The sequence below is a fragment of the Stenella coeruleoalba genome (assembly GCF_951394435.1).
Source record: "Stenella coeruleoalba genome assembly, chromosome: 6".
Lineage (NCBI taxonomy): Eukaryota > Metazoa > Chordata > Mammalia > Artiodactyla > Delphinidae > Stenella > Stenella coeruleoalba.
In genome coordinates this window covers 46,484,830-46,507,798 of record NC_137151.1, presented here as the reverse complement: position 1 = coordinate 46,507,798, position 22,969 = coordinate 46,484,830, and the positions used below count along the sequence as shown (strand labels likewise).

Below are 22,969 nucleotides of genomic sequence, written 5' to 3'. Positions count from 1 at the left end.
CCAATATTATTCAAAGTGGTTTTGAATATATTTTACATATGTAAAACAACAGAAAAAGAAACATAAGGAATTAATATAACATAGGAAGAGGTAAGATATTATTTTGATGAAATGTACACTATGAAATCTAAAAGAATCAGTGCAGAAATTATAGCATTAATGAGTAGCAATTTTTCCAGATGTAAGTTAAACATGCTAAAGTAATATCATCAAGTTACAACTAGGTAGAAAATAGAAAGGAAGAAGAGACTTCATTCCAAATAACGAGGAAAAACTGCATTATTTAGAATGTAATTTAATAAGAGCTGAATTTAATCTCTATGAAGACAACCATTAAACCTAATTAGTATATTTAAACTATGACTTAAACAAATGGAGACATGTTCTTGAATGGGTGGCCATAATATTATAAAATGAGTTTTTTAGTTAAACATAGTGGATTAAACATATGTTCCTTTCTACTCCTTCTTGAAACACCATTTAAAAGATAGTAAATGTATATATACATTTTAAATTATAATACTATAAGAAAAAAAAAGAAAGGAGACAAAACAGATAGAAGGTATCAATATACTTTTTGAAACTGGAAACTGAATTGATTAAAAATAACCCAAAGGGTGAGAAAGGTAAGGGAGAAAGAGAAGGAGGTAGGCAGGAAGCAGGGGAGGAAGGGAGGGGAAGAGAGAGAGACAGAGAAGGCAGTTTTATCGCAGAACTTCAGAAAAGCTAAGGAATTGTATTTCTGGATAGAAGGGTATAATAAGGTAGGGCTTCGTTCACAATTTTTCAAAAGAGGATGCCATACTGATCTTCCCTACTCTGGAGCCAGGTGACTACTTAAATAGTTGACTCAAGTTTTATTCCGTAAAAGTTTGAACCAAGAGGCTTTAGATTATGAGTCACCAAAAAGAGTTGAGAGTGGAATAATTTGTCTTATTTAACAACTGGGATTAAGTAAAGGTTTATTACACCACTCCCTTTCCTCCGTTTCCACTGATTGCCTCCCAGAATTCTGGCATACAGGGTTTTCCTCCAGAGACAAGATACTGGAAAATTCCTCTCTGAGTAATCTGAACTGCCTAAGAGTAAATACCTTGCAGATACTGACATTTGGTGACCTCCCAACAAAGAGGTCAGTTCATCGTGCATTCAAAGCTCAGTGAAGCTCTCCGATCAACAAGCTCTGCTCATAGTACACAGAGATAGGAATTCAAACCACATAAACAGAAAAACTGAACGTGGAGAAACATACATTCAGGGAACAGAAGAAACTTCAAAAAATGTATTTAAAAACCTCACAGAAATAAGAAACTATATTGTATCCAGGAAGCAAGAATCAGAAGCTATAAAAAAAGAAACTCTCAGAGAACAAGATCGATCAATGAAAACAAAAAGGCAGAGTTTTAAAGTGGATTCAAATATAAAGCTAAAAACTCTTCCCTAAGGTAGAAACAAAATGATAGAGAAATGAACAATAGGAAACAAAAGATACGACAGTAAGAGTATAAGAGGTCCGGTATCCAAATAAAAGGAGTTCCAACATGGTCAATAACAGCAAATTAGAAGACAGGAAACCATCAAAGAAATAAAACATGAAAAATCTGCAAATGGAATACCCAGGTCAAAGGATGAAAACTGAGCAAACAACAAGGTGAATCATTAAGAGAGTAGAAAGCACTGAGGAAAAAGAGAAGGTTCTAAAAGATTCCAGAGACTGGGCAGGGAGAACTCCTGTGCCTAAGATGAGACTCTGAAAGGTTACTGTTCTTTTAACAACTATACTAGAAACTAAAAGATAATGGTCTCAAAAACTCTGAAATAGATATGGGATTCAGGAAACTGAATTAGAACTATTTTTCATCCCTGCTAATATTTCCTGTTAATGATTACGGAGCACAATTTTACAAACTTTAATGGAAAAAGCTTAGATAAATCAGACATACAATCAGACAAACCTGGATTGAACTCTAGCTCAACTTCTCACTAGATTTGTAATCAATGGGTTATTTAGCTTCATTTTCATGAGAGAATAATAATGCCTAACTCATAGAATTGTTCTAAGATTATACATAACTTTTATGAAACACCAAAAAGGTATTTGATAATGTGTTACCATTATTTTCAGAACTATCATTTGTATTATTTAATTGAAGTGCTAGCTGTAATAGATAAATGCTAAAAAAAGTAAATATTTAAACAATTGTAGAAAATATGTTAAATTTTAGTAATTAAATAAACAGAATATCAATATGATGTGGTCATCAAATTGATCACTGCAAAGCTATGTAGAAACATGGAAAAATAGAAATTGTCAAAGAAAATGTCAGATTATAAAATATATGTACATAATAATTTTAACTACATAAAAATATATATGCCTAAGCATTAGAATTGAAAAGTCAATATACAGAAATATAAATAGTTTTATTAGAGTACTGGCATCTTGAATTATGATTCTTATTTAAGAATTTACTTAACGGCATGTTATCTATTAATAGTGTTCAGATCACTGTAGAAACTACGAATAAGTAAAAAGAAAATGTGTTAATAATCACCCCAAACCTCATGCCCAAGAGCTATTAATTTTGACTTTTGCAATGGATTATGATTATATATATACACACCATTGTTTTTTAAAAATTAGATTGTATATTTTAACTTGCAACCGTCTCTGTTTCCCCTCAACAAATTACCACAAACTTCTTTTGATGGCATTCAAAGAAATCTTTTAAAATTGCATTTAGCATTTCATTATTTGGATGTTTCACACTCAACTCAACCCATTCTCTTATTGTGAGGTAAATGTTTGTTTCCAATATTTTAATTTTCTGTAAAGTGATGTAATGTCCACTCTTATGGCTAAATCTCTATACATACCTTTAATTGTTTTTATAAATTTGTAGAAGCGAAATTTATGTGTCATAAATATAAATCTTTTAACTTGGATATACACTGCCAAACTGCTCTGCACAGGAGTTGTAGCAATTAACATCTTTGCCAATAAGAGATAAGAAAGTTTCTGGATTTTTGAATGCTTGTTAATTTGGGGTTTCAAATTCTGTTTCCTTCCTTCTTCCTTTCTTTTCTTCTTAACTTTTCTAATTTGATAAGAAAAATGGTACTGTATAGTTACTTCTATCAGTATTTCTTGGATCACTAATGATTTTAAATATTTGAAACATTCATGTCTGTGTATGTCTGCTGTCCAAATTTCTTGAAGCACCATGCTCAGAGTCAGTTTGGGACTTTAGTCTTGGCTTTGCCATTTACAAGCTGTATAACGGACTTCTATATCCTGTAACACGAGTATCACCTGAAAACAACTACAATAAAATAAGAAATATAAAAAATACTTAAATGATCCCATGAGGTAAGAAAAAAAGTAAGGAATTCTGGGGACAAGACTAAGTGAAGACTGGTATTCAGAGTAGTAAGGTAAGCACGTGAGTTGTCTTTTGTCTTAAGAATATTTGCTGAATCAGCTGAAGTTGAGTATTAATTTTTGAGGCCTCAAAAGGTAGGATGTCTAACAGCAGACCCCACCCCCCAAGAGTGCTGGGGCCACAAAGCACTACTCACTTAGTATAAGAGTTAGTTAGACACAATAATGATGATCATGATAATAATAGGAAACACTTATAGAACTTACTGCGTTCTAAGTGCTTCAAAGATATTAACTCATTTTATCCTCAGAAAACCCATAAAAAGGGCACCATTATAATCTTTATCTTAGAGATCAAGACACTGAAGAACAGAAAGGTTAAGTAATTTGTTCAAGGTTAGCAGTAGAGCCAAAATGCAAATTCAGACAGTCTGGGTCTAGGCACAATGCTCTTAAGCATTATGCCATAACACCCCCACCCTCTTGCTTCCTTCCCTAAGAGGAAATGTAAGGGAAATTGCCTATACAGAACTTTGACACTGGATGGATGGGAAAAATAAGTCCTCTCTGATAATTTGTAATCACGAGCTAACCCTCACTGCAGTCTGCAGTCTGAAGTCTCACTACTCTTTTGCTCCACAAAATCTCAAGCCAAGATTTTAAAGTGGTCCTATATTAATAGTATCATACTAATACTGTCAGGCATCTGATAGAAACGAATGTACACCTTGAAACACAGGTATCAAAATACTTTCACATGTAAAATTCAAAGAAAAATGAGTAGCTCAAGATTTTAAAAATCATTTAAATATATTAAAAAACAAGGCATCATATGTAAAACAAATAAACAACGTATGGCAGAATCCCTCCTAAGAAGTTGCCAGGTATTAGAATTACTGCACATACAATAAATATGTTTAATATGTTTCAAGAAGTAAAAAGTTTAACAATGTAAGAAAAGATGAATTCTGAAAAAAGAGAATTTTTAAAAATGCAAAGTATGATAAAGCAAAAGAAGTCAATCAATAGGTTAAACAGTAACTTCAAAATAGTTGAAATGAGAATTAGAGAACTGTAATCGAGAAATGAATATATTATGTCAGATGTAATCCTGAGACATAAAGAGGCATGGAAAATATTGCAAACAGATCTCATGTACATCTGAATTAAAGCTCTAGCAAAGACAGAAAGAGGTAGAGGATATATTGGAAGAGTGAAACTGTTAATACAAGAAAAAGAAAAGACATCAAAAGCAAACAGAAAGATAAATTACATTCAAAGGACTGACAGACCAATAATTAAACTTTTGAAAGAAAAAGAATCCACAAGACAGTGAAATAATAACTTTAATGGGCTAAAAGAAATTAACCTAGTAACCTAGAAGTTTATACCCAATAAAATTCTTCTAACAATGAGAGTGAAATAAGGTCATTTAGAGATAAAGACTGAGAGTGTTTATCACTCTCATGTCCTCATTGAATTTATTTTCAATCAAAAGTTCTGAAATGCCTAAAGAATGATGAGGTGAAAAAAAGTGGTAAATATAAACAATATTAACATTATAAAATAGGATATTTATTTCTTACAGAATTAAAAACATAAGCAAAAATATATAAATTTGAAAAAGGTAAGCAGAGTTAAAATATTCTCTTCTAAGGTCTTTTTGTTTGGGTAGAGAGTAAAGGTATGTATATAATTTAAACAGTATACATGATAACATTTCTAGGGTAAGCAAGTATAACCTCCAAACCAGTAGGAAAAAAAATGAATGAGAAAAAAATAGTGAAGAATGCACAAAGAAGTCAATAAAAGAAAGAAAGAGAAACAAAGAAATGATGGGAAAATAAATATACCAAATTAAATGGCAGAAATAAACCCAAATACATCAGTAATTACAATAAACGTAAACTGGCTGTATAGTCTAGTTAAAAGATAAAAATTGTCAGACTGGATTTAAAAAAACTTAGCTATATTGTTCTCTTTTCAAAAGATACATCCATAACATAAATAAAAGTACAAAATGAAAAAAGATATTAATACAAATATCAAAATTATATTAATATAAGGAAAAAAGCATTACTAGAAATAAAGAGGATCATTGTTAAATGATAAAAAGTTTACTTCTTCAGGAAAATATAACAATAACAAAGTTGTACACAGCTAACGATCTCAAAATATATAAAGCAAAACTTGACAAGAAAAACTAAACAAATGATGTAAAATGGGAGCTTTATAGTTTAGCTTAGTAACTGAAAGGTCAAGAAGACAACGTCATAAGAACATAAAAGATTTGAACAATTACCCTTATCTAATGGACATATGTATAAAATGATACCCAGAGCTGTAAAATACACGTTATTTTCAAGTACATTTCCAAAATAGAACATTTCAAAAGCTGATCACAAACTAGGCCACAAAAATAAGGCTCAGCAAGTTAAATAATTGATATTATACAAACCACATTCTTTAACAACAATGAGATTAAGATAGAATTTAATAACAAAAAGATAACTAGAAATAATTCAATTGTTTTGAAAATAAGCAGCATACTTCTAAATAACTCGAAATGGAAATTGGAACTAAATATTCAGAACTAAGTGACAACCTAATATGAAAACCTGTGGTATATGTGAAAATCAATAACTGAAGAGAATTTTATAACCTTAAATGCCTACTATGGAAAAGGATGAAAATTAGTGACCTGAGAATCCAATAAAACAGGCTTTATAAAAGAAACACAATACACTTTTAAAAAAAAAAAAAGAAAAAAACAGGAGTTGAAAAAAGCAAAGGACAAGAAATAATTAAAATAAAAACCCAGAAACTGATGAACCAGAAAATAAAGATAAAATAGAGGTGACGGGAAAGCTAAAAATTGACTCTCTGAAAAGCGTAAAACTTCAAACCTCTGGATAGATTCATTAAAAAGTTGTAAGGAAGAAAGGAAGAAAAAAAGGGAGGGAGGGAGGAAGCGAGGAAGAGAAGGAGGAAGGGCAGGCATGCAGAAATAGCTAGTGTCAGAAACTACATAACTACAGATGCTGCAGACATTAAAATAATAAGAGCATATTAAAATAGCTTCATGCCAATACATTTGAAGACAGATGAAATGAACAAACTAGAAAAATATAGCTTACTGCCACTGATTCAAGATTAAATAGAAAATTCTGAACAAAACTACTAAAGAAATTGAATCAACAGTAAAAATCTCCTCACAAATAAAATTCCAGATTCAGCTGTACAATCTAAGGTGTTATTTAACCTCTATGATTCTTTGTTTACTTATTTATGATATCCCATATTATCTCGTAAGTATTATGCTATCTCGCAAGCAATTTAATTTGAAGATTATATAAAAAAGTACATAAGGCAATCTGTGAACTCTAAGGTGTTACAAAAACTATAAATATTATTCACCTAATTTTAGATTAAAATCAGAAAGCCCATAACTTTAAAAAGACACATTCCAAAGAATCTTCCACAAAGTAAAATTTTCTCCAAAAGGCAAATCTTATTTTGCTACTGCATCCACTGAATACCTAATGATACATTCTTTGGGAGAAAAACTGGCCACAAAATAATACAACTGCAAATTAAAAATTCTGAAAAAATTTAGAGTAACCTTTACAAATAGTCAATATTGTGTGTTAAAAACTTAATGACAAAGTTACAAAATGTAGTTTAAGTAGTAACTATTTTTTGTTTAGTGCAATAGGTTAAAGATCCAAAGAAACAAAAAATAATATTGCAGAATGGGATGAAGAAGCATAACAAGACAATGTTTCAGGGGTAATGAGTTAATGCTTTTTCCTTGTGAAACATAACCTTCTATGAATGTGCGCTTCATAAAATACCTATAAATCTATTCATATTCATCTTTTCATGTATGCTTTCATTCAACAAAGATGTTAGTGCCTACCAGGTATGAGGCACAAGTTTAGATGTTGAGGATACAAAGATGAAAAACAGTGAAGCTCACAACAATTTTACAGTCCAGTGAAGGAGAGAGAGATATATAAAGAGAAGTACCTGAGTATGCACAGGATACTACAGATGTTCACAGAGGAGGTACACCTAATGCAAAATGAAAAGATCGGAGAATGTCCGCAGAAGGGATGACTTCTAAGCTGTGTATGAGAGAAGAAATTAGAGTTAGCTAGGGGGAGACGGCTGGCCATTCCAGGAGGAGGGAACTCAGGCCACTGCTGTCACAGCTCCTCATGCCCCCTCTTACAACCTCATCATGCATTAATATGTTACATTACACTGGTCAAGCATGGCACCTGTCACAAATATTATTTCATAAAGAACAGGATTTTAAATTTACTATTGGATAAAGCTAAAAATGAGCTTTAATAATGTGAGTTATATAATGTGTTTAAATTATTCTCCTAACTCTGGCAAGATACCTTAAATTTATTTTGAAATCAAACTTTAGACATCCATGTTTGACTAAAATACAGTGAAATTAAAAAAAAAATCATGCCCATGTTGTTTCAGTTTTCCATATAGTGATATAGCTAGAAATTATAAGAAGCCAAGGGAAGTATGACGGGATGGGAAAGTCGGGGGAGAGTCGGGCGTATCTCTGGTCCAGAACAAAGAAAGGGCACTTCACTGAATTCTGAGGCTACCTTTCCAAACTATTCCATGTACTAACTTGCCACCTTAGTATGCAGCATGTATCAGAATGTCAACAGGTTGTGTGTTTTCCTGAAAAGGTTCCCTGAACTAAGGCCACTATCCTGGGCTCTTCTTCTAGAACTGATTGGCTTTGGGGATTGTTTCTTATACCACTACTTCTATCTTAACTTTTCTATAACTCCAGTAACATTTACCCATGAACCACTAAATTAAAGTATTTTCAAGGCCATAATGTTTTTCAATTGCATTAATTTTGATCTCTGTAAGAAATGCACTCTACCATTAGGGATAGCTGTTACTCTGAAGAGGAAAAAAGTCACTGATGGAAAGCAAAATAATAGAAAGATCAAGTAGTAAGTAGCAACACAGTTGGGGCTGTGTTTGGCTTTGGTACAGTAAAGAAAAAGTTGATAATGTACATTTTGTTTTCTTCATGCTGCTTACATGGATACATGAGAAATTTATTCTAAGGCAACAGTCTGATTTCTCACAGAATGCTCTATTTTCTTACAGGAACTTATATTCTGATTAAATTTTTCCCATCTATCTTCTCTTGGTGAGTAGGAATGTTCTAGTCTTATACAACATAATAAATCATGCTTTTCATAGTTTCTTTTGTCTGACTTTAAAATTTCTTTAATTTGCCAATGAACAGACTGTGAGCTCCTAGTAGGGCCAATGTTCTGTTCTTATAAGTCTTCTGCTTTGTAAATGCCTACTACAAACAATCCAGGTTTATATATTCAGCTAGCTGAATAAAACAAGCGATTCTGATCACTCACATAAATGTTACATCAAAATCAAAATACTCAGCTGAGAAATATTACAGAAAAACTACAGGTACTGATACTAAATTGAAAGAACTCAGCATTTGGAGTTAGACGGATCTGGCTAGAATCTTATTGTCACTACTATGTCATAGCTGTGTAACAGACAAGCTACTTCATTTCTTCTAGCCTTTTGCTTTCTTCTCTTGAAATAAACAGAATAACATACACTCTTCAGAGGATTAAATGAGGTAACAAATATACAGCAACTAGCAAAAAATAGTGGACATTACCATTTTCAACTCTGCTTTTTATCAAAGTAGATGGGGAGGTCTTTCTTAGGTCAGTGACTTTGAGATTTGGCTGAAGTAGATGAAAGCAATATCCTGTTTAACTTCATGCCCAGATCAACCTTGTTCCTACAATATTTTTGAGGCAGAAGAAAGGAGGATGGGATGGATTAGAACAGCAAACTTGAAAACAAGACTAGATACATGACTTTTAAACATTTTCCTTCTAATTTAATTCAGGCCCACCTGGATCACTTTAAATTGGAGGATTCTGTAAATGGTTAAGATAGGCTAAGTGAAACAACAAAGAGCTTGATTTGCATTTATGGGTATGTATTATGTATGTATATAGAGAGTGTTCAACGTATTTGTGTATGTATATACACGCATGTGTGAGTACACATACATACCTTACACAAACACACATAAGACAAATCTACGCATGGGAAAATCAGGACCAAACAAAGAAAAACAAAAAGAAATGTAATGAGTTGTAGTTTAAAATTTAACATCTATTTTTACTGAAAGAACACAATTTTTAAAAAGTTTAGTATTCAGTTTATATTATAGCTGAGGCTAGTAGTCAGTATAGTGAAATAAAATGAGGTTAAAAAAACAAACCCAACACTCTCCTAACCTAGCTAGCAAGCATAAAGATGGTAAAGTAGTACTGAAGTTCCTTTACTTAAATTTATTTTAGGTTCTGAAAGGATGTGCATTTAATTTCATTTATTTATATGTTTAAGGTGACAGCATACAAGCATTAGTTATATTGTAGTTTTATCTCTGTTTTAATTTTAAAACTTTGTTGATTTTTCTTTGAACCATGTCTAGCCTTCTTTTCTGCTTTTGCACTTATTGGACAGGATGGAGCTACTAACATTTATAAAATACCTCAAAAGTAATGTCAAAGACATCGTGGATGAATAACCGACAGGTGAACTATAAAGGGAAATTAATGACTGTTACTGGTGCAGTGGAACATAGATTTGATCTTATTTGTGAACATTCTTAAGTGAGGAATATGAAAGATTGTACCTTCCAAAGATGCTAATCAATAAATCAATCCTTTCCCACATTCTCTTCTTACAATGTGACTGACACTCCTCCCACTGAGAGGTAGGTGGTATTTTCCCTTCCCTTCAACATGAGCCCATGACTGTTCTAACAAGTAGAATATGGTAAAGATGATTAGGTCACCTGAGGTTAGATCATAAAAAGTATATAAAACTTCCACCTAATTTTCTTCTTCTTGAGACACTTGCTTTTGGGTCCTGGTCCCCATGCTATGAGGAAACTCAAACTAGCCCATGAGGAGACCATACAAAGTAGTCCTTTTAGAGAAGAATTAATTCCCCAAGCCAACATCCAAAATTAATTGCTAAAAAGTTGAATGAACAATGATGCAGATGACTTTAGCTCTCACAGACTTCCAATCCTCAAGCTGGACCCCCAACATCATGGAATTGAGACAAACCATCCCCACTATGCCCTGTCTGAAATCCTGACCCAGAATCTGTGAGTATAATAAATGTATGTTCTATCCCATTAGTTTTGGGTAATTTGTTATGCACCATTAGATAACTGGAATAAGGTACTTCCATACATGCAAGTTTGAGACTCTGGCATTTGAGGCCTATGTATAGAGGTTTGTACTTGTATGAAAATCTGAGTATATCTCTAATGATGGAGATGGGGAAGACAGTGGGGGTTAACATCCGATCTAATTTTCCCAGTCAATATATGGCTTTTGCTTTCTCTTGCATTAGGGACATTCTATTCTATTCTCTCAGCCTGAACATTCATCCTCCCCTGTGACCCAACACTCACTCTGATCTTCATCTCCTCAAAGGTCTTAGGTCTTACATGAAATGTCACATTCTCCCAGAAGACTCATCTGACTGCTAAGGAATGGATTTAGGTGCCCCTTCTATTAGATTTTAGTGAATTTATCACACTATGTTCCAGTTATTTATCCCTCCATCCTACTAGCCTGTAAGATCCTTGAGGATATGAACTTTCTTATTTACTACTGCATACCCAGCATCAAGTAGTGATGGATGATCAATAAAAATCATCTTGATAAATGAGTATATGAATGAATGAATGCTTCTCTCTACCTCTACCCTGCTATAAAGGACTGAAAGGCAAGACCCTGGAAAGCTGGAGAAAGTAGATATTCAGAAACTGCAGGTTAGACGGGAATGAACAAAGACACAATGAAGTTAGCAGCTAAAGTCATAGGGTCTGATGAATTTCAGAGACAAAACAGTCTCCATTCTGGTTTCAGAAAATTCTGCAAATCAGACTCAGTTCTCCCTCAGTTTGTCTTACCTTTCTCTCCTGACACACACTTTCATTTCCTCATGTTACCTTGGTTTGTAGACCCTCATGATAACCTCCAGAAATTCAAAATCTCCTAATTTATCCAGGTCTGCCATTAAAAATGCCCCATACTTAGGATCATACAGCTGGCAGTTTTCAAGACAGTACTGATTTCATACATTTTTTTCTTTTCATTAATCTAAACATCAATCTACATGAAATAATATCATTATAAAAACTACCATATAAACGCATTCATGAATTGATAGAAGTGTAAGATGGATCCCAATTTTCTGGAGAGAAAAAAAGGACATCTGACTAAAGATTCCAAAATTATGCTCCAATTCTTGGAAGTTTTTGCTTCCATTCCTTAGTACTGATTTAAACTAAGTATCAATTTAATTATAACAATTAACTCTAGAGTATGAATCACTTTATCCCTCCCCAGGGATTATCAACGGGAGATGAGGGACTTGTTTCCTTAAACAAATTACCCAGTAAAGAATTACTTTTGAGTTAGGAATATCTTTCAGCATTTACTGTCTACTGCAGGTAGTGTATACAAAAAGTCTCTCAAGGAGTACAAGTCTATGCTTTTTGCAGACTTGTATATTTATCCCTCTTCCTCGTTGTCACCTACTAGATAACTTCCTCTTCAAAAACTTCTTTCATTTTTTATCCCCTTGCACCTGGCTCACAGGCTTTTATTTTTACCCCAAAGTTGCAATCAACCAGAGTAACCACAATATGCTACATTAATAATCCCATACTTGTCTTCCATTTCTTGATTTTTCTTAGTGATTCAATCTACCATTTTTTTCCATGGACATGTCCCAGATGTCATTACTGCTCTACCCTCAAAATAATAAATTTAGACATTCTACTCTCTGATCATGACCTCCCAACATCCCAGCATTCTCTACTAATTACAATCCAATATATATACATTCTCAAGGCAAGTCATCTCCAAAGTAGGAAGTGTAAGACAATTGTAAGACAAGTGTCTTAAAATACACTTGTAAGACAAGTGTAAGACAATCCTGTAGAGCACAAGATGAAAGTCTTAGAACTTTTTAATCTTTCATTATTTATATTTTATATTTTTATAGTTTATATTTTTGTAGAATATATAAAGTAGGTTGCAGGTTATACAAAGTAGATTTTATTATACTTATGTAATTTAATATATTTTAATAAGCTTTATATAAAGTATATGAGCATACAAGTAAATACATATAATTTATAAATACATATATACATCGATGGTATGTGTTAAAAAATTGAAGACCATTTCATTGGCTACTTTCTACCTTTTGTTCTTTCTCATTACTGCCTTCCCTACTCTGTTTTTATTGCGTTGTACATCACGTAAGCCACTCCCCTGTCAATATATTCAATTCCCCTGCCTCACTGTCCTTCCATTGTATCTGGGTTCCTGAGTGCTTCAACAGAAAAATTACAAAATATAAAACTCTACAGATAGTGGCCACCATAAATCCTTGGTAAGCACCCTCAATTTGGGCCTCAATGATGCCTGGTAATCCTATTAGCTTTTCCTCTTTAGCTCTCTCAACCTCTCCCTAGTGATTGTTTCAAACATTCATCACTTCTCTAAAAACTCTGTCCTTACCAGCTCTTCCCTCACTCCCAGCAGAGCATATAAAGTGCTGGTTAATAGGAAAAAAAAAAATCACTGCCCTTAGATGAGATGAGAACTCAGTTCCCTCAATTTTCTACCACCAATGCTACAAACTACTATTCATAGATTTCCAACATTTCTTCTTCACTCCTCTTAGTATGGAAAGGTATTTCTTTTCGTGCTCTGGTTTTTTAGTCTCAATCCTCTTACCTGTTTATCATTTCTGTTGCTAATTTGTTCAGTCTCTCTATTACCCTTAGCAGTTAAACATGCTTAAGTCTCTCCAATTATTAAAAGAGCTCTCCTCCAGTCTCAGGTTCTTTCCAGGTAGTACTCTTTTTTTCTCCTTCTTTTTTCCTCCTTCTTTTCTCCTTCTCCGTCTTTTTTCACAGACACTGTGAAAATTAAGAACCTCTGCCTTAAATGTTGTCCACAGGGCTCTGCCACAGGCCCTCTTTCCTTTACAGTATGCATGTACAAACTCACCTACTCTTGTGGCTTAAGTATGATCTAAATGCTAATAAATCCCAAATCTGTATCTTCAGCTCAGATCTCTCTTCGGATTTCTAGACCTATCTATGTATTCAAATCTTTCATTCAGACAGAAACACTCTGATGGTTTATATGTCTCGAACTCAAGATATCTCAAACTGAATTAATCACTCCCCATCCCCCAAATAACCCACTTATTACTGTTCTTCCAATGAACTACTAAATTCCAACAACTATAACTCTTAAATATCTCTCCAATCTATTACTTTCTATCCCTATTCTTCCTACAGGTCACCATCATTGCTTAACTGGACTGATACTGGAGATTCTTAACTGGCCTCGCACCTACAATCTTGCTCTCCTTCAATCCATACTCTTCACTGCAACCAGAATGACTTTTCTAAAATGCAAACTTTATTACATTACTCTACTCACATTGCTCAAACTTTATCATGCTTTAAACCTTCCAGTGGCTTCTCCTCGCCTTCAGAATAATTTTAAAATACCTTAACACAACTTATAAAGTCCTTCATGAATGTGCCCCTGCCTGCCCTCCCCCTACATTCAAAGCTCAAATACTGAATTTCCAGTTCTTTAAAGGGTCATCCTTCTCTCTCCTCTAGGCACTGGAACAAGATTATTCCTACCTGAAATAATTTTTCCATGTCTTTACTGGTCTAGGTAACTACTTATTTTTCAGGTCTCAATTTAAATGCCACAGCTTCCAGGGAGGCCTTTCCTATGTCCAGTCTGTGGTATAGGCCAGTGGCAGAGCTGGTGCTCAACAAATAGTCAAATGTACCTCCTCTGCATTTTCTAGCATGCCTTCGAGTAAGGTTGGGGGAATGAGGTTGATTTCTGGCCAGTAAGATGAGAGGAAAAAGAAGTAAACAACTTACAGGATTGTCCTTAAAAATGTCCAATTCTCTACTTCCTACCTCCTCTGTCATGACAACTGAAGAAGCCACCTGAAGAAGCAAGATGGAGGAGAAATGCCTGATATAAACTGGATCTTACTTGTGTGAAAAGCAAATTCCTTGTGTAATAAATTACTGAGATATCTGGGTTAATTTGCTACCAAGATTAACCTAGCCTACACTTACTAATAACAATACAGGGCTTCTGCTATATACTCCCACAGGACTCCTTTACTACCTAGCATAGTTTGTTATTGCTTACCTGTCTGTCTGCCCAGATAAGACTCTTAGCATTTTAAGGAAAAGTTTTGTGCTTCTCCTGTTCCCTGCCTTATGTCTAGAATGTAGCATAGTGCTTGAAACTTACAAGGCATTAAGAAAATATTTTGGTACATGAATGAATGGATCAATATAACCTACTTTGTTTAGTAGAATACTGTAGTACCACCAGTTTGAATTTGTAAGTAATAGTATATACCAGATATTTTATCTGCCAGTATTTTTTCTATATCTTTTATTTTTCGTCAAAAGCAGCTATATATATTTTGTATCCTGTTTTAATTTTTTTCACTAAACATGTTTTAATTTTTTTCACTAAACACTAAAAAAAAAAGAAAAAACTTGATACATACTATCAATGTTTTTTCAATTCAAGGCATCTAGAAAGGCATACCATAAATGTATAAGAATTTTTTTTTTTGCGGTACGCGGGCCTCTCACTGTTGTGGCCTCTCCCGTTGCGGAGCACAGGCTCCGGACGCGCAGGCTCAGTGGCCATGGCTCACGGGCCCAGCCGCTCCGCGGCATGTGGGATCTTCCCGGACCGGGGCACGAACCCGTGTCCCCTGCATCGGCAGGCGGACTCTCAACCACTGCGCCACCAGGGAAGCCCTCGATTAAGTTTTTAATGCGGAAAAATTGAAGCTATCAATTCCAAAACAAAGGGTACTACCAGAGACTGCATAAATAAGACATCTAAAATATATATATATATAAACCCAATTATACTACAATTAAGAGGAACATAACAGAAATGGAGACATAGCATTGACTCTGATGATTCTCTTGTTCCTCCTCCACTCCACCATAATTCTCCAAAGATAAATGAAATTTTGATTCTAAGAGCCAAGGAAAGCACAATGCCTGGCATCAGCAGATCCAAGTTTAAGTTCTGGCCACTTCATTTAGTAGTTGTATGGCCTTATGCATAATCTCTCTGTATTTATATTATTTTTGAGAGAGGTGTGTCTCTTTCTGCAGCAGAGTTTCTCAGCCTAACACTACTGATATTTTTGGACTGGATAACTCTTTGTTGTTGGAGGCTGTCTTGTGCACTGTAAGATGTTTAGCGCAGCATATCTGACCTCTACCCACTAGATGCCAGTAGTAATATCTTGCTACTCTCAGGTGAGGACAATCAAAAATATCTCCAAACATTGTGCAATGTGCAATGAGGAGCTGAGAACCACTGCTTTAAGATAAGGAAGAACAATACTTTATAGTTCTATAGCTTTTTCAGTAATTTATCCCCCACTTTTTCCAGAACGTCTAACAAATTACCAGGTTAAATGTTCATAGTCTGTCTGCATCATTTTCCTTTTCCTTCTCTGTTCTCTTGTAATTCGCTTTTAAATAGTCAAAAGCATATCAAAGAAAGAAAGAAAAGGAAAAGTGTAAATGTTAAACTGATTATACAATTTGTCCTGGGGTAATTAAAATTTGATAATATTGCTCTTTTAACTCTTAACAATATTTCAATGACTTTCTATATTCTCTTTTAAGAAGAAAAGGGTACTTCAATTTCCCTTCTCCCACACTTGGTGGCTTTATAGCTCAGGGATCCCAATTAACATTTAACACTTGCAAACACTGAAAAACTGCTTCTTCACTCTGAAATTTTTTTTTTTCCAACTCTGTTGAAGGTAGCAAGAATACTTCAAAGATAATCTAACTCAAATTAATGGAATTAATTTAAAAATGAGTATTATGCATGGGGACATATATTGCTCATAATAAGTAATTTGTAGTTATACTATTCTACACACTCTCAAAACACTTTATAAATGTTAAATCTAATTATTAAATGTTCCCACCTTTCATAAGAAAGGAATAAATTTTAAGCACCTGAAAATAAAGTCTTCAAATAAAGGTATTTCCTTAAAATACACCCTATATTACTAAAGCACTTTAATACTAAATAAATCAAGTGTACTTTTTACTTAAATACAGATTGTATATGTACTAAAGGGATTAAATAATGCAACCAATAATATAAAATGACAGGAGGTCAGCTATAAATCATTTCCTAGCAATTACATTTAATTTTGTATTCCCTTCAAGATCTAATGTAAAAATAGCATAAGGAAGTAGTTTTAATTTCTAAAGCAACAGAATATGGGGAAATTTGTTCAGTCTCAAATACTTCTTTAAATAATGTTATCTTAATATTCACTGTGTTCTTTCAAGAATTTGAAAATGAACATTTCTATGACAAACAACATTTTCCCACCTGTTAAAAAGAGTTGCTGAATCTGGATTTCTTAATTGTGATCCAACATTTTCAAGTGATTAGGCATATGCTGAGAGTAATGTTAACCTTTTAACTATATTTAGTGAGGAAAGAGTATAACTTGTGGTAATTTTATTTTTCATTTATTATTTATACCCTGCTAGCTTCCAGTAATGTTTTAAGATGATTCACCTGGTCTTTTACACTGGCATTATGAGGCAGCATCCAATGGTAGAAAAAGCACTGGCTTTGGAAATAGACACACTTAGGTTTCAAGCCTTTCACTGGCACAGTACCCAAGGAATTTTGGTCAAGTCACTTATCTTACTCTCTGAATAGCTGATTCTATACCTATTAGCTCTGATACTTGTATGTACCTGGCTTGTGGCTGCCATTCCATAAGTTACAATACATTTCTTCCTCTTCAAAAATGGTTAGACTTTTAGAGAATTAAGCATATTATTTTTTACAATATTCTCTTCTAGATCAAAAAAGATAAGGCTTTGGTACCGTGCCGGATAGAAAAAAATCAATATCTCAAAATATCAATGCAGATGCCATTCTGGATTCATTCTTTTTTTTTGAACTACTTTATATGTACTCATACCACTAAACTTAGCTGAACACTACTTAATGGGTACATATGAAAATGACAGTAGAAATCAATATTTCAAGACAGATAAAATTTAAGTGGGATTGTGAAAATATTTTAATGTCCCTGAGTAAACCTTCAGTTTAGAGCAATGGGCTTCAAATACAGGGCTCTGTACTTAATTTTCCTTCTAAGATCTATAGGAGATACTAGATTATACTAATCCTTAGAATGCCAATGCACTTCTCTGATCAAGCTTTGTCTGCAACTTATTAAAAATTTAATTACTCTTTGCAGCAGCTGGTCTCTGTTTTAATAAAAAACAGACTGCGAGGTCCCACCTCCAGAGCTTCTGATTCAATAGCTCTTGGCTAGGTCTTTGGAATTTGCTTTTCTATCAAAGTTCCAGGTGATGCTGATGCTGCTAGCCAGGTTATTTTAGCAGGCTATGAGAACCACTGGTCCAAATATCTCTAAATCTACATTATTCCTAGTTTTCTGTAATCTGAATAATCTGTTATATTTTCTAGACACAATTCATTCATTTATTCCTACAGCTATTTCTTGGCTAGGCTGTTTAAGGTTCTGGTGAACAAGATAGACAAGGTTCCTGCTCTCATGGAGCTTACATTCTATTAGTTAGGGGGACAATAAATACATAAATAAACAGAAAAATACAGGACAGTAGTAAATGCCATAAACAGAATTAAAACAAGGTAATGTGACTTGAGTGATTTCTTTAGATTTGGTGGTGGTTGGAGAAGACTTTTCTAAGGAGTTAACATTTAAGCTGAGATCTGACTAACAAGAGCCACCTATGGAAAGACTGAGAGAAGAACATTCTAGGTAGAGGGAACAACTTGTGTAAATGTCCTAAAGGAGAAACAAGTTTGGTGTGTCAAGAAATAGGTTAATTTGGATTGCAAATGAGGGTAGATAGATACTCAGGGGCCAAGTCAATCACATAGTATCATCTGGGATGGGGTAAATAGTTCGGAGAGTTTTCTGTAAGTGAAGACCTCCAATACACCATACTGAAAAATTCTGCCATTGGAGTACAAATAATGAATACTGTAATTAATCTGATGGCATTGTATTTGTAAGAAAAGGTCTCACTGTCTCACTATATAATAATAGAATATACCACTAATTGGTAAGGATAGTAGGCATGGTCTAAAAAATTTAGGGCTAAAAACAAAAGTCAGAGGCTCAGAAGGCTCTGTTACCTATTACCCATGTGATCAAGGACATGGTAAAATCTTCAGTTCTCTGGATCTCAATTTCCTCATCTATAAAAGGGAATAGAGTAAGTATCTCCAAAACTGTTATGAAGATTAAACAAGATAATTAATATATAATACCCAGTAATTACCCATTATTTTGTGGGTACTTAATAAAATGTTATTCCAGATCAGTCTCTTCTGCTCTTCCAGATAAACTCATCAGCTCAAAGCAATGAAAGAAGAATTGAAACATGCTAAGTTTTCAAGAAAACTCTTTCTTTTGTATCTGAATTTCCATAGCTTCAACTTCCTAATAATTCCATATCATTTAGTGTCTGTATCTGAATGTTCAAATGTTACAAAATAATAAACCTAAGAATAGCATGTATTTTAAATCAACGTACAAAAACTTATACACCAAATAAATGTTGCTCTATTCAAAGTACAGGATTACAGGGACTTCCCTTACGATCCAGGGGTTAAAACTCCATGCTCCCACTGCAGGGGGCATGGTTTTGATCCCTAGATCCCTAGTCGGGGAACTAAGATCCCACATGCCACAGGGTGTGGCCAAAAAACCCCGAAAAACAAAGTATAGGATTACAGGTCTACATTGTTCCGAATAGCTTTGAACCTTCTCTTCTAGAACTACTGTAAGAATCTATTTAAAAGCCCAACAGAATTCTACTGATTTTAAACTTTCACTTGTTTTTGACCAAGAAACAAAGCACAAAAACAAAACTTTGCTTATTAGACATTACTCAGACAGTTGCTTGTTAATTCAAACTTAGCCCTCAAAAAATGACTGATAATACAGGTAACATTCAAAATGATGTCATACTGTTTAGACAACCTAAGGAGTTCCAAAAGTATTTAAGCAAAGCAACAGCACTGAAATAAGTACATAGCCTCTCATATGATTACTTTCTAAGAAAAGATACTTGTTTGCATGGATAGTTTCTAGGATATTTGTTTAAAAGCAGTGTACCAATATGTACATTATGTGTATACATACAGGACAGAGTGAAATTGGGAAACCATTTATAGGAAAAGGTACTAATGGGTGTATTCCTTCGCAAACTGACTTGTCATATAAACTAATAATCTGCAAGAAACTAAAAGGTCATGATGGACAAGAAGCCATGCTTCTAGCTTTTCTAACTTCTTGGTAGTAGTGCTCTAATATTCTTTCTTCCTGGTATCAGTTACTTAATAGCTCATCTATCATGTAGTTTTGAATAAAAACTTTTTTATGAAAGGAAAATTGAAAGACAGAGAAGAGTTAAGTGTATAGTTCAAAATTAAAGACAAAGGTAAAGTGGTACATAAGAAAGAAGGGAAAATAGTTGCATTACTTCCAAATAAACATGAGAATTACAGATGGTATAAATGGAAAAGGATTAGGCAGGGCAGTTCCTAGAGTCTAAAGATGAAAAGAATGATAGGGAAGCCAGAAGAAGCAAAAAGAACTCCATCTCCACCCTGCATCCTGTTGGTTAAAGGAGCCTTTAGCAATGGTCTGGGCCTGTTGGAATTGCTCCTCTTGTTGCATGATGGGATAAGTGAGACTCAGAAGTCACATGAAGGCTGCAGTAGGTGTGTGTTTATGTTTGAGGGCTGGCCAAGATGGAGTAAAGGAGATAGGTACAATTTAAAAATATTTTCTATAGAAACATTGCTAATATTATGCCTTAAATACACTATGGATTGATTAAAGGGACATAATACCACCAAGCATAACCACCAGGTAAAACAGCATTTCTATGATAAAGCAATTCTGAGTGAAAAAACTGATATACAAATTACAGACTGCCTGTATTACTCTCTCCAGGATGATGAGGCCTATCACAGTTAACAGTTACTAAGTATGTGACCCCAGGGTCACATGACTAAAACTACTAACAGACACGATACCTCTCACTCAAAACCACTGGGGCTAGCAGAATTTCAGCACTGATATATATGTATTTTGCTTTTAATTTTAGAAAGGTAATATATTGCATATAGTATATATGATGTGATATCCCCAGAGGTGACTGGGGCAGCACCTGAGAATCAAACACATAAATATTTCTGCAGTAAAATATAGCAGTATTCACACATGGGAAACATAAAGCCTACAAATAGCCTCACATAAACTCAGTTCTGGATTTGCGACCAACTGAGTTAAGTTCAAGTCAGATTTTGCTGCCTTAACTAAATACACTTTTACTTAATTTTTTATTTAAAAAGTGTGAGTTCCCTCCCTCCTCCCTCTGAACTTTTTAAAGTTCAGAATTATAGATACGGGACTATGGACACGTATCAGTATCTGCAAATGTTACTCTCTCAACGTGATCCATGGTCACCTTTAAAAAAGAAAATTTGGGGGGCTTCCTAACTAGCTAAAGACTATGTGACAATAGCCAAAAGGCTTTTAAAAGCCCTGGATATCAGAAATTGTTCTGGTGCCCAAGGAATCTTACAAAGGTTTCAAAGGCTGAGGTAATAACAGTTTCTCTTGGACTGGATGTTAGAAAATGCCATTATTCAAAATATGAGATTTAGATTAGCTTCTCTGCCACAATCAACAATTACTATAATAATTATAACAGTGATGTGGGAAACACTGCTTTACACTGGCTGCCAAGAAAACCAGCCATTCCTTGTTTCCTCACACTCAAGCAGAAATGCCCTGAACCTGGACAGTGTTTCTCAACCCTGACCTTGTTTCAGTGGTCAGGACCTGCTGTGTTGGCTACTCAGACCAAATACATTTTTGTGACACAGAGGATCCATCCCTGGGTCAATCTGCCTAGTGTTTCCTTCTCCCTCCTTCCTACTGATCCCTTTTCTGCCAGCTTCTTAGTAGCTGGAACCTACTCACTTCTGCTTTCAGGGGCTTTCCTGACTTAAAATTAGACTCCATCTTCTATTATTTGAGAATTTATATTCTCTCCAGGGTAGCTAATTTTCTGCTTAAAGCTCTGTGTTTGCAGAGACCCTCATTATCTGTCACCTCTTATCACCCTAAATCAGCTTTGGTCCCAGGCTTCTCTTGGCCTGCCACATCCTGTGCCATTGGTAGGAAAAGAAATGCTGCTACTCTTCTGAAAGTATTGGTTTACAGTTATAAAATATGTACTCCTTCTATGTTTTCTCTTCTTCACAGATCTCCCCATCAACTTCCATAATCAAATACAATGGAAGCCATTAGCCAAATATTTCAAAAAAAGACAAAAACGTTATATTAGAAAAATAAGAACAAATTTAAAGACAATCAAAAATATTTAATACAACTCTTTAAAAACCCACTGTCATTAACAGTGTCAATTCTCAACCAAATAAATAAGGAAAAATGATGGCAACAAGAAAATGCTATTAGTTGGAGATGGAGGATAGGGGAGTAGATTGTTTGAGAATGAGAGAAAAAGGCCTCAGGGGGGAAAAAAAATCAGCCACCATTAAATGGCAAAAATATTCTATAAATAGTAACAAGATAACCTGTATTTACATAATGGCTTTCTTCCAAAGAATTCATGGTGATGTATTTTTTTTTAAATGAAGACAATTTTTTCTTAAAGAAGATGAGCCAATATAGGGTAAGCTTGAATCACTCTTAAAAATATATATTTGCACAGTGAAGGTTAATCGCTTGTTTCTAAAAAACAAAACAAAAAACACAGACTATTAAAGACATTGTTTTTTAATCTGAGACAAAGACTTTAACAGGCCCAAGTTTCCACTGAAAGATCAATGTAACATGATGAAAAATTTATACATACTGAAATAATGAATTGGAAATCAACAAACATTATACTGAAATATTTAAATATTTTAAAAAGTTATATTTTAAGAGGTAAAAAATAAGGGAAAATATTAACTAAGATCTGTCAAAATTGTTTTATTTATTCAATGGCTATTATAATATAGTATCTTTTGTTTTATATGTCCTTGTTTGGGGAATATTTTAAATTCTAGTTGGGTGAATTTTATAATCCCAAAATAAAGATGAAGCTTCAGTTAGGCATGTCACAGGGAGTTGGTGGCATCTTATATGAGAAGAGAAGCATGGAAAAGGTTAGGTAGTTAAGTGATTTGCCCAATATTAATGGCAAAACGAGGCAGAGATCTTGTTATTTGACTTCAAGTCCAATGCTTTTAAGTACTACATAAATCTGTATTCTAGGGGCTTCCCTGGTGGCGCAGT

General features: G+C 34.0%; 1 protein-coding gene across 13 annotated transcripts in view; it reads right to left on the bottom strand.

Moving 5' to 3' along the window:
* Nucleotides 1-22,969, bottom strand: part of MBD5 (methyl-CpG binding domain protein 5) — a 404,533-nt gene that overhangs the window by 325,998 nt on the left and 55,566 nt on the right. For 9 of the 13 annotated variants that reach the window (XM_079924731.1, XM_079924740.1, XM_079924741.1 and 6 more), the window contains 2 exons: nt 9,087-9,212; nt 7,412-7,509 (listed from right to left, as the gene is read on the bottom strand). The exons of 2 other annotated variants lie outside the window; for them this stretch is intronic. The gene's annotated coding sequence lies outside the window, so the exon portion shown is untranslated. Of the gene's footprint in view, nt 1-7,411; nt 7,510-9,086; nt 9,213-22,273; nt 22,452-22,969 lie in introns of those variants that run through there. 2 more of the 13 variants (XM_079924738.1, XM_079924742.1) reach the window with 2 other exon arrangements.